We start from the raw sequence: 18,730 nt of genomic DNA, 5'->3' as shown, positions 1-18,730 counted from the left end.
TGAAGTAAAGCATAAACACACATAGATACATTAAAGTTCCCTTTTTACTTTAGCCCCTCACACACGCACACAGGTTAACCAGAAAAATAAAAGGGATTGTTGTTCAGAGCTCAGTCACAAAGAAAACAGACAAAAAAAAATACTTGGGCTGAATACTTTCTCATTCTTGAAGAAAAAAAGATGAGATTTGTTGTGTTCCAAAACTGGCATATAGTCTAGTCTCCGAGTAGATAGGTCACTGGGATCTTTTAGAGCAATTTTTTTCAGGCGGTGTTGAGAATTAATTTAGCGACTTTTCTTCAAAGATAGGAGACGAGATGAGTTGACACAGTGGACATCGCAGGGGTTTTTAGAGAGGTGCTGGAAAACTGAGCTGGGTTGTGGTCTTCTCTCCTTGGAAGTTCACTTCTTTCCTTGGAATTTCTCTTCTGTCCTTGAAAGTTCTTTTCCTTTACAAACAACTCAACCCCAGTTCAAAACAATTCAAAAGTGAAACTGACAACAGGAGGTCAACCTTTTGACCTCCATCAATATTGACCTGTCACTTCTTTGTAAACAACTTCTGCAGGTGTCCAACATTCTCTGTTGTTTATTGAGCTGGAAGTCAGGTGGTTTCCTGGAAAGGCTTGTTGTTGTTGCTGGAGGTCGTGGTTTCCCGGAAAGGCTTGTTTTCCTCACAAGACTTCAGTTCCCTTTTCAAAACAGTCCAGGGGCTGTTTTTCAAAGTCAAATGGTCGTTACGTGACCCCTTTTGAAAACCCCAAAGTTTAACATTTCTTCAATCTTTCAAAAATGAATCCTCAAAAAATGTAGTTAACAAAGCACAGAGGCACTTTCATAACAGTGTCATGAATAATTATTGTCTCTGAAGCCGCCTCCTCAGCAGAGGTCAGCAGCCTGATGTCAGAGACCCCTTCTCCCGTCTTAGCACACTGGTTGTGGCTTCATTTATCTGGCAACAGACAGTGCAGATTTAATAAAATGGCAAATGATGCTTCCCAACCATTGCTTACATGCATTAACATCACTGCGCATTGGCTTTCACATGACACATCCAAATGCATAAACAATGACTATCTTCATTTAGTGAATGGCACTTAGGCTTCTCATGCATTCCACGGCATTCCTTGTGTCCCCTCTGCCTTAAATATGCAGAGCCATGGAAAAAATCAATGGAGCAACCTCACCAGGACCACCTACCCTCGCTGATCTGAGCAAGTCATTGATTGGCTTGCGGCACTGCACCCATGCTCTACGAGTTGCCCCACGGTTTGAGACCTCCTCCACTGCTCCATCCGGGCCGCCTTGGTGACATGGGGGTCTTTCAACACCATCTGCAGGGAAGAGGACCTCCTGCCTATCCCTAATGGCCTGGAGGAGAACCTGCAGGGTGGCATCATTGAACTATGGGGCGGGGCATTGCGCGCTGGCTGTCATGTCACTCACTTTGGAGGGAAAATAAGTGATATGAAGTTGGTGGTGACATTCACAAAATAAGGGAGGCAAAAACATTTTGATTTAAGTAAAAGCTTCAATTTAAGTTAGTCTGAAGATACATGAAAGGAAGGCTGCTGACCTTGAGGTTGCAAGCACAGAATGTTTTATATCTGTGGTGATCATGGTGAGTGGGGCAGTGACGTTGGGTTCCACCAATAAAAGGCCGCCCCCGCTGCATGATCCCTTGTGTTCCCCTTGCCCGTCGCCACATAGCTTATTGAAATACAAAATCATGTGGGAAATGGGATTTGCGGCAGGAGCGGAAGTTTCAACAACTTCTGGTCCCGCCGTCGGGAACACTGTGGTAGTCATAAGATTCCACCCATTGTCTTATTCTCTCTGCAATTCCAGCATGTCCTGTGCTGTTGACATCAGAGGCTCGTCATCAGCCTGGGACTAAGCATAGGCCTGGCCACCGCCAGCCCTCCAGCTGTCTGTGGCCTCGGCTGCCTCATCCTCAGCCAGCTGCTCGGGCATGCGTGTGTTGCTTTCATCATGCTTGTGACTCTACTTCTAAAGCCGAGCAGTTACCCAACAAGGTAAAAGTATCTGCGCTGGTGGAAGGTGCAGGGGAGTCCTGGGTGGTACATCCTCTGAGTGGTCCTCCTCCTCAGAGGTTGATATCTGTTCCCCTCTAGTTGCAGTCTTCTGTGCACGGTGACCTGCATGTGAGAACACGAACATGTGTGGGTTCGGCCGTGCAAATCTCATCATCCCAACCATAAGTGATGTGGGTCTGCAAAAGTGATGAACATGTCGATTGAAGCTGTCATGCTAGGCCCCCACCTGCCAGGAACGAGGCACATTAATTTTGTCCTGAATGTTGATTTTAAACTGTTAGTGGAGTGAAGAAAGGACTTGTTGAACAGATCAGCCATGGTTGGAAAAGACATTTGCATATTAACAGCCAGTGTTTGGAAGGACAAAGCAGCCATTCCCTGATATTCAACTTACAATGGACTTTTGATCACCAGACATTGAATGTGGGGGAGCTCACATTCCAGTTTGACTGCTAAGATGGCCGCATGCACAAACGGACATGGTCAAAGCAGCTAGTCACATGACCAACCTGCTGGGCAACTTGAGTTTTTTGAATTTGTACACACAGTTTGGGCAGAGTGTCTGTTTGCTCCTGGACTGAGGAGATCTCTCTCCTGTCTGCTCCCATCTCTTTCTCACAAGCCTCTGAATCTACTGAAGGCACATGAACCCCAAGAGAGAAAAGTCTCCTACAGCGAACAAGGTTTAAGAAGAATACTGGGCCCCAATGAAAAGCAAGATCTACTTACAATCAAGTACTCTACAGTGAGCTCAAAGAACTGTAACAGCTCCTCTTCAGATATTGCCTCAAACCTTTCCACTTTATTTTTTCTTCCTCCCTTTTCTGTTTCTATTTGCATGTGTGTATCTCATATGCATGCTAACTTGGATGCGCCGTGTATCCATAGGCGTCAATTGAATTAGAGTTTGTTAATTTCAAGTTTTCTTCTTCAAACCTAAGAAAGCTGTTTGTGCTGGTTTCTTTGCCTTATAATTGGAAAGTGGTGAACAAGGATTCACCAAGGGGGAAGCTAAAACACGGTGTGTTTAAAATTAAACTCTGTTACAATGAGGCCAGGTGAATGCTGAAAGGGAACCCTAGACCTCTGTCTCATCTGGTCGTAACAGAAACCTATCCTCACTCTCTTGCGCAGAGACTGCAATGTCTCAATCTGAGATTGCGCAGCTGCCCTGGATCCCCATTCCAAGACCTCTTCCTCGGCTGGGATAGGAGGATACAGATCCGAAACTCCTCTGCCCGTTTGGGCAGTCCCCCTCCTGTTTTGGGCCCTCTTGTCCTGCAAAAGGAAGGATGGAGGTCATAAAAATTGGCGGAAAGTTCAGCATGAAGTTCTGTTACATTCAGCCCCTCGTCCCCTAATGGGGGATCTTGTATATCTCATGCTGAGACACGCTGTCTGGGGTGTTAATGGGGGTGGGCTATGAAGGAAGGTGGCCTGTGGCTGAGATGCAGCCATGCATCTGTCTGGATGAGGCAATACCCTAGCACCTCTGCCATCATTGTGGTAGTGCCACCCCCCCCCCCCCCCCCACATCCCCATTTCACACACCACCCTGTGTAGTTACATGCAATCTCCAAAAAGGACAGTGATATGGGGCACTCACCTGGGCTGAATGCAGGAGGTCATCCTCTTTCTGCTCTGCACCCAGATCCGGTTGGTGACCCCACAGTTTATGATCTCTACCCAGGCTTGCTTGGTCAGGCAGGAGGATCTTTTCTTGCCATCGCTGGGGAAGAGGACCTCCCACCTTTTCCTTGCAGACTGGAGGAGAATTTGCAGCAAGGCATCACTGAACCACGGGTCACCCTTTGTCTTGCCTCGGCCATCCTGTGCTGTTCTCCTCAGAGGGTTGGCGGGGTCCAAGAAACCGTTCAGCAATGTTTTCAGCTGCACAAAGCTGCCAGTGACTCAAAGGCAGGGCTGGTAGGCTTTTAAATATGGTGCCAGCACCTGCTCCAGGGTCATTTGATGCTGCAATCAGAGACTCGCATCTCGCTCCCATCACATGATTTGGTGGGGCCCGCATTTCCACTATGCTAAATGGCTGCCTGTTGCCTGATTGCGGTGGGTCAAAAGCCCATGTGACAGACGAGATTGGCACCCATTTCTGGGCCAGTGGCGGCTCATTAAATTCAGCACACCATGGGCATTCTGCATTATTTATGGACTCTATTCATTGGTTCCAACTGCCAAGAGGAAAATCCCATTATAGGTAATCTTCAAAGAGGAAGCTTTATGAAATGTATCCCCAACTCCCAAAGTTGACTGAGCAACCTTCCAAAATGTTACCCTGACATTATCATTAACAATTAGAATTCTAAACCTACAGAATGCTCAGTTGATTTGGCCATAATCTTCTTAATACTCTGGATTATGTAATTATGCACTATTAGTAATGACTTATGATATATACAGCTTTGTATTCTGTCATACTGGTGACTAGCATTATATTCATCCAAGAGAGCACACAGCTTTGAGTTGGAATGACAACTGAAGGTACGTTGGGCCAGATGATATTCAGACTTCTCTAACTTTTTTTTATTTGTTTTGTGGGATATAGGTGTTGCTGGCTAGGCCAGCATTTATTGCCCATCCCTAATTTTCACTTGAACTGAGTGGCTTGCTAGGCCATTTCGGAGGGCATTTTAAGAGGAGTCACATGTAGGCCAGAGCAGGTAAGAACAGCAGATTTCCTTCTTCCCGAAAGGACGTTCGTGAACCAGATGCATTTTTACAACAATCGACAGTGGTTTTATGATCATCATTAGGCTAACTTTTTAATTCCAGATTTATTATTTGAATTCAAATTTCACCATCTGTCAATGAATCCCGATTAGTACCCAGTCCACACATCCACCCAAGAAATGATCCCATAAAGTGCCTGCTGTCTTCTACATTGATGAAATTTAGTGATTGCATTTCTGTTTATTTAAATTGGGTCACCTGATTGGTTAGGCAAAGTTAAACACCACTAGATAGGTTTATTGAAAGTGAGTCCTGCAGTTATACGTTGGCAATAAACAAGATTAATAGTCTAAATATAGTCTAAGTGAAAAAGAAATCTTTAAACGAACTTGTATGGGGTGTACTCGTTTCATTGGAAATTTATAAGTACATGCAATAATTTTTTTTCATGCTTCTGGTAGTTCCTGCCACACCCTGTGTTACACACAGTAGTTTCTGTTTTATAATGAGATTATATTGCCTTCTGATAGTGTAATGTGGCCATTGGTTGTTCACAAATCATGCAAAATGCCTAAAATTTTTCATACACTTGTTATTTTCAGCAACAGAAACTTCTGATGTTGAAATGAGGGTCTAAACATTTTTTTTAAAATGCGCCTTTCAGAACAGCATGATTAAATTTATCTGCTGTATCGACTTTGTGCTTGCGCATAATGCGGGGAAATGTGCACAGATGTTTTCCCGCTGTCCACTGTAACATCAGAAAAGCCCAGGTGAGCTGTGGAAGTTTATTCCCAACATGTCTTTCCACAGCAGTGTCTCTGAGGGTGTAACATTCACCCCCAAAAACCGGTTGGTTTGGTTCACGAGGAAGATCTAACAAATCTGAAATAGGAACTCAATCCAACTCAAAACTGCCCACTTCCAGTTAAAAATGGCGATGAGAGGAAGGGTGGGCAATCGATCCACTCACAGGAGGTGGGTTGGCCATTTAAATAGTTTAATGAGGCTGTATGCCTTAATTTTAACCCCCCTTTTGCCCCCACACCACCACCACCACCACCACCACCAAAGAAAAAATGCCTACCTCCTCTCAGCCACCTGCAGCCTGATGCTGCATGGTTTCTCACATGACAAGCAGTCAGCCTGTCTGGGTTTCTCAACCTTCAGACGCCCCCCGCTCTCTCCGCCTCTGAGCTAATATCCAGCCCTGAGAATCTCCTCCAGCATTACCTGATTTTTATTCCAAACTTCCCAGGTTGAATTAGTACATTTATTCAGCAGTACTGTTGTAACATTCTTGGAATTTCTGATGAAAATCCTCTCAAAATAATCTGAAGCAAAACTAGAAGACAACTTGCAAAATTTTCATGGGGTAAAATTTAGTGAGTGTTTGTTTTTTGAAAGTCTGTGCACGGACAGACGACGGGTTACACCTCTCCTTTGGCTTTTGTGTTTTGATAAACTTCATGTGCATTAAACTCAGAAGGTAAGTATGTTTTCTCATTGTAATTGAGTGATTTTTTTCAAATAAAGGTTAATTTTGAAGCAAACACTCCTTTAATTTTGTTGATTGATTAGCACCCATTGGGCTGAATTTTATGAGCGTGCTGCAAATCGCGGTTGCACGCTCTGATCTCACTGGCCCGCCCGCGCGGGGCGGCCGTCACTGAGCCCACACGATATTTCACGGGGGGGGCTCATTTAAATGGAGGGGGCAGAGCGACCACCCCCAATGTCGTAGAGGGGGCGGACGCTCTGTCCGTAGCAACGGCATCCAGCACCACCACGCAGGTGCCGGCGCCATTTTTAAAGGGCTTCAAGCCCTGACAGATGATTTCAAATTTTAAAAGGAACATCACCTTTTCAATAAAAACAGTTCATTAAACATCAAAGTCCCTCCTTCACGACCTTCCCCCCCCCCCCCCCCAGTGCTCAAACAATATATTTATTTCCCCCTCCCACCGAAAAACAATTTTGCCGGTCCCAGCCTTTCACCACCAAAATTCATAATCTTTGCCCTTCAACCTCTTCCCACTATCCCCTCAGCAAATTGAAACAATGTTAACCACTCCCTCCCCCTCCCTGAGAATTTCACTCTTTCCCCTCCCGCACCCCCCCGACCAGTGTCACACCTTGGATGTCCGTATGGAGATCCGAAGGCGTGGGAGTTCCGGCCGATGGCTAGAATATTGGCGTGGGATGGCCTCCGGGACCAGGTAAGTTTATTTGAATTTATTTGCATTGATCTCAATATGGACACGAAGGCCTCGCCGCCTGGCTGTGGTGGGGGGCACAGGCTTTGCCGCTGCTGCTAAAATGCGGCAGGGCCTACTCAGCATCGGGGGTCGTGGCGGGCCTCTCCCAGATGAATTTTCCAGACACCCCCTGCCATGACCCCTGATGCCAGATGACTCATAAAATTCTGCCAATTATGTTGGGAGTTAGAAAATATCATTCTAATTACTATAAATTGTATCAGCCGTGACTCCAAGTAGTATTTTCACATCTAAGTCAGAAGGCCTTGGGATCAACGGCCACTCCAAAAACTTGAGCACATATTGCATGTTGGCACTTCACTGCAGTACTAGAGGAGTGGTGAACTGTCAGAGATTGCGTCTTTCAGATGTGAGGTAAAATGGAGGTCATGTCTGCCTCTTGGGTGGAAATAAGATTCCAAGGCAATATTCAAAGGTAGATGAAGTATCTGATGGGAAGTAGGGGAAGGGTAAGAGTTACATGAACGAAGTTTGAAAACATTAAACTTAATTTAACCATTGGCATATGGAAATAGAATAATTTATCAGGATGAACTACAAAATTTTTTGAAGTAAAATAAAAGCAAAATACTGCAGATGTTGGAAATCTGAAATAAAAACAAGAAATGCTGGAAATACTCCGGTCTGGCAGCTTCTGTGGAGAGTATAGCAGAGTTAATGTTTCAGGTCAGCGACTCTTCATCAGACCTGCCATATATTAGAAATGTAAAAGGTTTTAAGCAAGTAAAGCAGGGCTGGGGCAAGAGAAAACCAAAGAGAAGGTGTTGATAGGACAAGGTCACAGAGAATAACTGACAAGAAGGTCATGAAGCAAAGGCAAATGGTATGTTAATGATCTGGTGAAAGACAAAGCATTAGTGCAGAGAGGGTGTTAGTTGACGGAAAAATGAACAGCCTGGTACCAAGCACAAACATGAAAAAAAAATGGGTAGGCGCAGTAGAAACAAACTAAAATAAAATAAACAACAAATAAAAAATAACTAAAAATAAAGAGGGGGGGGCGCCTGTCATGTTCTGAAATTAGTGAACTCAATGTTCAGTCCGGCAGGATGTAGCATGCCTAATCGGTAAATGAGGTGCCATTCCTCGAGCTTGCATTGATGTTCAGTGGAACACTGCAGCAATCCCAGGACAAGATATGGACATGAGAGCAGATGGTGTGTTGAAATGGCTAACAACCGGAAGCTCAGGGTCATGCTTTCGGACTGAGCGGAGGTGTTCCACAAAGCGGTCACCCAATCTGCGTATGGACTCCCCAATGTAGAGGAGACCACATTGTGAACAGCGAATACAGTATACTACATTGAAAGAAGTACAAGTAAATCGCTGCTTCACCTGATAGGAGTGTTTGGGGCCTTGGATAGTGAGCAGAGAGGAGGTAAATGGATAGGTATTACACCTCCTGCGATTGCAGGGGAAGGTGCCGTGGTAAGGGGACAAGGTGGTGGGGAAACTGGAGGAGTGGACCAGGGTGTCACGGAGGGAATGATCCCTTCGGAATGCTGACAGGGGAGGGGAGGGGAAGATGCATTTGGTAGTGGCATCATGCTGAACGTGGCGGAAATGGCGGAGGATGATCCTTTGGATTTGGAGGCTGGTGGGGTGGAAAGTGAGGACCATTCAAGTATCGGTAGAAAAATGGTGTTGGGGAAATTGATGGGATGGGAGGTCGATAAATCCCGAGAGCCTGATGGTATGCGTCCCAGAGTACTTAAAGAAGTGGCCCTAGAAATAGTGGATGCATTGGTGGTCATCTTCTAAGATTCTATGGACTCTGGACTCTAGCGAATGTAACCCCACTATTTAAAAAGGGGGGTTGAGAGAAAGCAGGGAATTGTAGACCAGTCAGCATGACGTCGCCAGTGGGAAAATTCTAGAGTCCATTATCAAACATTTTATAGCAGAGCACTTGGAGAACAGTGGTAGAATTGGCAGAGTCAGCATGGATTTACGAAAGGGAAATCATGCTTGACAAATCTACTAGAATTCTTTGAGGATGTAGCTAGTAGAGTTAATGAGGGAGAGCCAGTGGATGTGGTTTATTTGGACTTTCAGAAGGCTTTCGACAAAGTCCCACATAAGAGATTAGCATGTAAAATTAAAGCGCATGGGATTTAGGGTAGTGTGTTGCGATGGATAGAAAATTGGTTGGCAGACACAAAGGCCGGAATTTTACCGTTAAACGCGTCTCTTCAGAGGCGTCCAGATGGTAAAATGAAGCACGATGATGTCGGGCCGTGTCCCCGGTGTCATTACGTGCAGACGTCATTTTACCAACGCCGGAAGTTGGGCGTGAGCGAGTCTGCGCTCACTGCCCGACTACAAGTAATTGAAAGGTAATTGAGGATGTTTAGAAAGCAGTTTACTACAATTTTATGTCTGAGGTCTGATTTAACGTCCGTAAATCAGCTCATGAGGCGTGTCGGCCATCCGGCAGGTTCATAAGGGCGGCAGGCATTGATTCAGGAGGGAGTTGGAAGTACAATTTTCAGTTTTACTCTGAAATAATTCGAATGCTATTTGTATATCCTGACAAGGTGTGTGACTTTCAACTAGTGCTAAAGGAATCATCTGAATGTTCTGCACTGCTGATGCGGACCCATCAACAGTGGCGCAGTGGTTAGCACCGTAACCTCACAGCTCCAGGGACCCGGGTTCAATTCTGGGTACTGCCTGTGCGGAGTTTGCAAGTTCTCCCTGTGACCGCATGGGTTTTCGTCGGGTGCTCTGGTTTCCTCCCACAGCCAAAGACTTGCAGGTGATAGGTAAATTGGCCATTGTAAATTGCCCCTAGTGTAGGTAGGTGGTAGGGAATATGGGATTACTGTAGGGTTAGTATAAATGGGTGGTTTTTGGTCGACACAGACTCGGTGGGCCGAAGGGCCTGTTTCAGTGCTGTATCTCTAAATTAAAAAACATTTTTAATTTTCAAAAAATTTATGTGGTGAAAGGAAGGGGATCTCGTGAGGCAGTCCCAACTGCTGGAAGCTAATACCTGTGGTCAGAGGTTCTGGTGAGTAGTACAGCAATGGGAATTGTTCAATCTGGAGGTGAATAATGAGATGAGGAGGACCTTGCCCCTATGAGGGACAGAAGGACAAATGGGCAGGGGAATGTGCAACAAGCTGACACAGTGCACCATCGTGATGTGGGAGGGAGAGCAGGTGGCAGAGTCACCCAGGAGCGAACACATGTCAGGATACATGCCTACCCAGCAGGAAGGGCATACCGGCCGTGTCTGAACTACCTGCAGCTGTCAGATCGCCAGTGCAGAATAAGACTGCGATTGTCACGGGAGACTGTCACATCTCTTTGTGAGATGTTGGCAGTGGATGTTTCCTCAAACTCTATCGGAGGCCATCCAATGCCGGTCGCTCTAAATGTTACAGTAGCTCTTAACTTCTATGCGTCTGGCTCATTCCAAGCCTCAGCAGCAGACTTGTGCGGAGTCTCACAAGCAGCAGCGCACCACTGCATCAAGGTTGTGACTGATGCATTATTCCAACGTGCTAACCATTTCATCACGTTCAAGGCGGACAACACTAGTGAGGCTGAGAGAGCCAGAGGCTTCAGCACTATATCTGTGTATCCAATGGTACAGGGCGTGATCGACTGTACTCATGTGGCCCTTAGAGCCCCAGCAGGTCAGTCGGGGGCATTCATTAACCGCAAGGGATACCATTCAATGAACATTCAGCTCGTCTGTGATCATCATAAGAGAATCATGCAGGTGTGTGCAGGTTACCCTGGGAGCTGTCATGATGCCTTCATTCTCCGAAACTCCCAGGTACCTGCACTTTTCAGCCCTCCAGACAGAATGGAGGGATGGATACTTGGCCACAGGGGTTATTCTCTGAAGACATGGCTCATGACACCAGTGAGGAATCCAAGGGGTCATGCGGAGGAACGATACAGTGAGAGCCATGCAGTCAGCAGAGTGACCATAGAACAAACTATAGGCTTGCTTAAGATGAGGTTTAGCTGTCTTGACTGCACAGGTGGAACACTGCAGTACACACCTTCAAGGGTTTCAAGAATAATTGTCGTCTGCTGTGCCTTGCATAACCTGGCAATTGAAAATGCAGAGGCACTGGAGGAGGATCAATGTCAGCGCAATGTGTCATCAGATGACGATGATGTTTCTGATGATGAAGCTGGAGATCACTCACTTGATGGTCATGGAGAGGAAGCTGAATGTAATTTGGCTCTAAATGCTTGATAGACAAGGGAGTCTTTAAGAGGCAGACGTTTCCATTGAGAGTGTGTGAATTTTCGCATAATTGGGATTACCGTATGACAAGACTAATTGTGAGGCTCTGAAAGGGCAAATTCACTCACCTTCACGGGGAGAGAGAATGCGACGATGCAATCCTTCACATCATGTGGAACGCAACCCAAGTGCGAGACCTCACATGTTGAACTACTTTTGTTGAGCAATGATGTTGGATTTGACTTGAGGAAAGCCATGACAAAATCTCAGATAACCCAATTTATTACAATATTCTGTAACACATTCAAATAAAAAACCTTTCAATTCACCCTGTGAACCATTAGTGATGTTAAAGTGATTTCTTAAATCTTTTCCGAGTGCTCTTTCGGGTGCATGATCCCTCGCCACCAGACACACCAGAGGCAGGCGGCTGAACTGTTTGCCGCCCTGCTTGTGATGACTTTGGCAGACGTCCTCTGCTTGCTCGCGGCCGTGAGGGCCCCGGCATTTTGGGGTTCTCCTGAGAAATCTCATGAGTACCCTGTAACACCCTGGGATTTCGCTGATCACAGGTCCCTGGCAGAGGGGGCAAGGAGCTGGAGGATGCATCAGAGGCGCCCTGAGAGGAGCTCCCATATGCGATCTGCTGCCCCTGTGCCCTCGTGAGGCTCGGACGATCCTCAATGGTGACATCAGAGGGATGAGCGGCCTCGACCTGGCGCCAGTGCATCAGATTCTGCTCTCTGATGCTCTGGTTCAGAGAGGCCACCATTGATCTGACGTCACGAAGTGCATCCAGAACTGGTCCCTCCACTGCAGCCGCCAATCTGTCAATGGAGGAAGCCAGATGTTCAAAATTGCCTGAGAGTGACCAGAACTCATGCTCTGGATGGATGTAGCCAGAATCTGATTCATTGCGTGCAGTGTCTCAGGCAACTCCGCCAGATTTCCAAGAACAGTTTGCTGCATCTGCAACATCTCCCACCGAATGGATGTTCTCAAAGGCATGTCATCAGCTTGCTGCTCTGCACTGGCCTGGCCTCCCACGCTCCTCCGACTGTGTGAGGCATCGGCCGATTCTGCCTCTGGTGGCTGGCCCGGCACCTGTGCTGTGCTGACATCTGGATGTGAAATTGATTCCATGGACACGCAAATCCCAACCGAGGTGTCTGTATCTGCGCTGGTGCTTCGTGTATCGCGAGGATGTGATGGTGTGCTCTCTGAGGCGCCCTCCTCAACCTCAGAGGTGGATGGCAGTACAATGGAGATGCTACCTGTTCCATGCTGTTGGTCACCTGCTGGAAAAATAATATTGATCAGTTTGATCAGAAAGCCAGAGTTGAGAACATGTATTTGAGTCCATTATGGTCACATCAGTGTGATGTGATATTTGAGGCAAAATTATGTTCATTAGTCAATCATCACAACATTGGCCCACCAGCGCTCCCCCACCCTGCCCCCTCCCCTCCGAAATGCACTAATACACCACTTTCCGGATCACTCACTCTCTTGGCCATGTCCACCGGCCTCGCCATCTGCTACGACTCGTCCTCCTTCCTCCCCTGCTATCATTCAATGCGTCCTCCTCCATTTGACTGAGGAATGCAGGACAGGCCACGCCACCACCTGTCTGGGACCTCTCTCGGGCATTGTGTGCCCTCTTCTTAATAAAAGAAAAAAAATTAGTTCAAACATTTTTGTGGGCATGTCACGCAATCACCCAAATGGGTTGATGTGGCATTTAACTGCTGTGCCATTGCTGAACATGAGTTGCTCCTCAACGTTCATCTCATATATGCCCATCTTGCATCCCAATGCAAGGAAGCAGCCAGGCAATGATCATACAGGGGTTGCACATTGCATCATGAATACAAATACACATTCCCTTGACAAAATAACGAGTAGATGTATGAGGAATGCCCCTTACCTGGGCAGAGCGAAGCAGGTCATTGAGGCGCTCCGCGGCACTGTGTCCAAGTGCGCCTAACGACGCCATGGCTGCTGACCTCCGTGACCTCCAGCCAGGCCCTCTTTGTCACTTTGGATGGTTGCCATCTACCGTTTGGGTTGAACAGGATCTCACGCCTCTCCTCAACCGTCTGAAGGAGGACCTGTAGTGATGCATCCAAAAAACGGGGGGCTGAGCGAGTGCTTCTCCCCTCCATGACTTCCTCCACCTGTGTTGAAATCTCTGTCCTCCTGCCTGAACAAAAGTGTAGCTTCTCAGTGCACCACAACTAATACAGCAGATTTACAAACAATGAATGACTACCTGGTTTCAAGGGCTTATGTCAGACATTCCCAGATGTGGCTCCTCCCCCAATGATGTATATCTTCCCGCCCGCATGAGCCGATTCAGTTCTCAGTTACGCTGCGGGGCCGCTAATTGGTTGCCCCGCGCATGATGCCAGTGGACAGGAGACACAGCGCAGGATCGGAGGCCGCATCCGTTTGAGTTCCACCCGCACCGGAGCCAGCGATTAAGGTAAAATTCTGGCCAAAGAGTAGGGATAAATGGGTCTTTTTACAAATGGCAGGCAGTGACTAGTGGGGTACCGTAGGGATCGGTGCTAGGACCCCAGCTATTCACAATATATATTAATGATTTTGATGATGGAACTAAATGTAATATCTCCAAATTTGCAGATGACACCAAACTGGGTGGGAGGGTGAGTTGTGAGGAGGATGCAGCGAGGCTTCAGGGTAATTTGGACAAGTTGAGTGAGTGGGCAAATGCATGGCAGATGCAGTATAATGTGGATAAATGTGAGGTTATCCACTTTGGTAGTAAAAACAGGAAGGCAGATTATTATCTGAATGGCTATAAACTGAGAGAGGGGAATATGCAGCGAGACCTGTGTGTTCTCGTACGCCAGTCGCTGAAGGAAAGCATGCAGGTCCAACAGTTGGTAAAAAAGGCAAATGGTATGTTGGTCTTCATAGCGAGAGGATTTGAGTACAGGAGCAGGGATGTCTTGCTGCACCTGGAATATTGTGTGCAGTTTTTGTCTCCTTATCTGAGGAAGGATGTTCTTGCTATAGAGGGAGTGCAGTGAAGGTTTACCAGACTGATTCCTGGGATGGCAGGACTGACGTATGAGGAGAGATTGAGTTGATTAGGGTTCTATTCGCTGGAGTTCAGAAGAGTGAGGGGGGATCTCATAGAAACCTATAAAATTCTAACAGGACTTGACAGGGTAGATACAGGAAGGATGTTCCCGATGGTGGGGGAATCCAGAACCAGGGGTCATAGTCTAAGGATATGGGTTAAACCTTTCAGGACTGAGATGAGGAGAAATTTCTTCACCCAGAGAGTGGTGAACCTGTGGAATTCACTACCTCAGAAAGCAACTGAGGCCAAAACATTGTATGTTTTCAAGAAGGAGTTAGATATAGCTCTTGGATTTAAAGGGATCAAAGGGTATAGGCCGAAAGCGGGAACAGGTTACTCAGTTGGATGATCAGCCATGATCATAATGAAAGGCGGAGCAGGCTCGAAGAGCCGAATGGCCTACCCCTCCTCTTTTCTATGTTTCTAAGCCCATCAACTCCCACAGCTACCTCTGCTACACTTTTTCACCACCTGCCTCCTGTAAGGACTCCATTCCATTCTCCCAGTTTATCCATCTCTGATGCATCTGCTCTGAGAATGCAACCTTCCATGACAGCGCTTCTGATATGTCTTCCTTTCCCACCCACCCCCACTGTGGTTGATAGGGCCCTCAACCGTGTCCGGCCCATTTCCCACACCTTTACCCTCACCCCATCCCCTCCCTCCCAGAACCATGACAGGCTTCCCCATGTCCTCACTTTTGACCCCACCAGCCTCCACATCCAAAAGATTATCCTCTAATTAAATTTAATTAGATTTAAACTCTAACCCCCTAGCAATCAAGGCCAAAGTTCCATTTGCCTTCCTAATTACTAGCTGCACCTGCATGCTAACTTGGTGTTTCATGTACATTTACCTCCTCTCTCCTCACTAAGGCCCCAATCAATCCTTTCAGGTGAAGCAGCGATTTACTTGTCCTTCTTTCAATTTAGTATACTGTATTCGCTGCTCACAATGTGGTCTCCTCTACGTTGGGGAGACCAAATGCTGATTGGGTGACCACTTTGCGGAACACCTCTGCTCAGTCTGAAAGCATGACCCCGAGCTTCCGGTTGCTGGCCATTTCAACACCTCCCCCTGCTCTCATGCCCACATCTCTGTCCTGGGATTGCTACTGTGTTCCAGTGAACATCAACGCAAGCCCGAGGAACAGCACCTCATTTACCGATTAGGCACATTACAGCCTGCCGGACTGAACCTTGAGTTCAGTAATTCCAGAGCATGACAGGCCCCCCATTTTATTAGTATTTTTAGTTATTTTTCTTTTTTTTATTTGTTTGTTTTGTTTTAGTTTGTTTCTACTGTGCCCACCCACTGTTATTTTTTATGTTTGTGCTTGAGGCCAGGCTGTTCATTTGTCTGTCAGTTGACACCCTCTCTGCACTTAAGCTTTGTCTTTCACCATACCATTAACATACCATTTGCCTTTGCTTCATGACCTTCTGGTCAGTTATTCTCTGTGACCTTGTTCTTTCAACACCTTCTCTTTGGTTATCTCTTGCCCCACCCCTGCTTTACTTGCTTAAAACCTTCTACATTTCTAATATTTGCCAGTTCTGATGAAGGGTCACTGACCTGAAACGTTAACTCTGCTTCTCTCTCCACAGATGCTGCCAGACCTGCTAAATGTTTTTGAAGGTTCAGTTAATGTTTTGTTTTATGACTAAAATTATAACATTTTAAATAAAATGTATTATCATGCCTACTACACTTTACAGAATCTTTCTGCAATTTTACACTGGCTGATGGAACTACTCAAATAATAAAAAATGAAAGTTGCAGAAATGGAACTAAAATCGATGTACATCAACAAAGCTCAAGTGAGCATTACTGGATGTAAGTAGAATGGCTGAATAGCTGCATTGACTGAGTTTATCTTTTGTGAAATTAGCAAAATAAATAAGCAGTTGTTAAGTTTGATTCAGATACATATTTATATTACATATCTGTTTAAAAAATGAGGTTAAAATAATGACCCTGTCATTATGAAACAATTCAAATAAACTTATTTATCATACTGTCGAATTGCTTCAGTAGTGCAATATTCATACAGTAATTTTTTTTTAAATTATTTTTGTTACCTTGTTTTTAAAGGAGTCTCACTATTAGCACTGCATCGAAAATTAAATGACTAAAAATAATCAGTGATTAATTTCCTCCTTTCCATTTCAATTAATTGCACTGATGTCTGAATTGTGAGGTAATGGTTTGGACAGAAATATCATGTCCATCAATGCGACAGATGTGAATTAACAAATAGATAATTATTTCTGCTATTTTAACTATACTTTATAATTCTATCAAATTAATTCTATTGTAACAAACATTTTCAAATCAAGCCACCAATTGCTTTCATCAGTACTAACAGAGAAAGTACTTAATTTGGGTTAATTGCTGAGGAAGGAGATTAAGAATTATGCAGATATTAATAGACCAGTTTGAATCACATAGGGGTCTGTAAGTGATTATACACTTCTTGGATCAGAGGGAATGAGGAGGGGTTTCAGTAATGAAGATATTTGTGTGCAGACCATGTAATCATAAGATCATAAGAAACAGGAGCAGGAGTAGGCCATTCAAGAATATCATGGCTGATCGGATTGTGGCCTTAACTTCACTTTCCTACCAGTCCCCATAAAGCTTAATGGGATTTTCTCATTCCAAGTTTTCTCAGCACTGTTTTGCTTCAAATAAACAGAAGAATTTAAAGCATGTTCAATTTAATTTCGATTCTTTGTAACAATTTAAATTCTAGAAAGAGTACGAATGATCTGGGCATCTTTCAAATGCATTTGTATTTAGCTAAAAGCTTGTATTTACGAGAAACTGTGCAATGAACAGTATTCTTACATCAGATGTTTTTCATTTTATTTAGTAAAGTAGTTTTGCATCGTACAGATTCAATTGATGAGACTGGTTATGTAGTCTGGCATTTAGCCCTCTGCTTGCTTCTGACGTGGCTGATCATTGGGGTGGTACTATGTAAAGGAATCAGATCATCAGGAAAGGTAAAAAGGTCTAGCAAAATAGAATTAAGATTCTGCTAAAGTATGGATTCTTGCACCAATGTATCTCATTTATTGATAACGAAGTAATTTTCTGTCTGTCTGTGTTTTTCTGTCTGTCTGTGTCTTTCTGTCTCTCTGTGGCCGGGATTTTATACATGTGGTGGGGGTTGCGGCGTCCGGAAAAACTGACGCTGAGGACCCCGCATCATCTCTTCTCTGGGAGGCCCGCCGAATCTAGTGCCAATTGGGCGCTTATGTGGACAGCGCTGGGTCTTGCACAGGATCAAGGACCCCATCACCAGAAGTCCTGCCCTTGAAGAGCTGCTGGCCAATCACAGGCCACCATGGGATGGGAGGTCGTGGGGGAGGGGGCTAGAGGGGTGTCGCTAGCAAGGGCTGGGGGTTGTGGCTCGAAGCGACCCCCCACCTTTCCCAATGCTGGGTCCCTCATTCAGGAACTACGTGCCTTTAATGAGGGACACCCCTCCCCCCACACCCTCCCCCCCACCCCCCCTAATCCTGGAGCCAGGAAGCAGTCCACATAGTTTTTTCTGCTGTGTTTCCCGTGCAGCAACAGGGCCACCTGCCGCATGGATAATTGCTACGGCTCCGGGATGAGGCCCTTAATTGGGGATTAATTGCCCAGTTAAAGACCTCAATTGACAGTGGGGCAGGAAGGCCGTTCACAGACCTTACTACCCCAGACTAAACTTTGGCGGAGGCAGGATGCTGGCAGGAACCCCCCACCCTACCCCACCATCCCACCTGATTTTATGCTCTCAGCACCTCCAAGCCCACTACAGGGTGAGCATAAAATGCCCCCCTGTGTCTTTCTATCTGTCTGTCTTTCTGTCTCTCTTTTTTTTCTCTATCTCTCTGTCTCTCTGTAATTCCTTATCTTCCTACTGTTAATTTTTCTGCTCTTCTGTCTTTCTCTTGTTGTCATCTCTGGGTGGCTACAATTATTGCTCGCTTTATTTTCCGGTCTTTTCCTGTAAGTCTCTCAATCCCCGATGCTGCTATGTTTGGCCTGTGAGGTATTGAAGCACTTGGAACAGTGGAAGCAGAACTATGCGAAAAATGGGATGGCAATCACCTCAGGCACAAAATTCTATATTAGATAGATTATGCTGTAGCATAGAACGTGAATGTGCTGCATTTAAATTTTGCAAATTAATGCTCTATGTATAATTTATATTCTATGCTCAACCATTCCAGTTAGGAAAGATTGCTATTTCAAATTTTAAATCACTAATTGATCTCCTGTGGCAATGCTTATGGACAACAACTGCAAAAGAAATTTGTTCCTATGACTTACTAAACCAGCAACAACTTATATTTATATAGCACCTTTAACATAATGTTCCAAGATGTTA

The 18,730-nt window shown here is 45.6% G+C and overlaps 1 pseudogene; it reads left to right on the top strand.

The window, feature by feature from the left end:
• Window positions 1-18,730, top strand: part of LOC137378279 (sodium- and chloride-dependent neutral and basic amino acid transporter B(0+)-like) — a 180,229-nt pseudogene that overhangs the window by 54,426 nt on the left and 107,073 nt on the right.

The sequence above is a fragment of the Heterodontus francisci genome, chromosome 16, assembly GCF_036365525.1.
Source record: "Heterodontus francisci isolate sHetFra1 chromosome 16, sHetFra1.hap1, whole genome shotgun sequence".
NCBI lineage: Eukaryota > Metazoa > Chordata > Chondrichthyes > Heterodontiformes > Heterodontidae > Heterodontus > Heterodontus francisci.
Note: the sequence above shows the minus strand (reverse complement) of the source record. Positions and strands in the feature narration are given on the sequence as shown.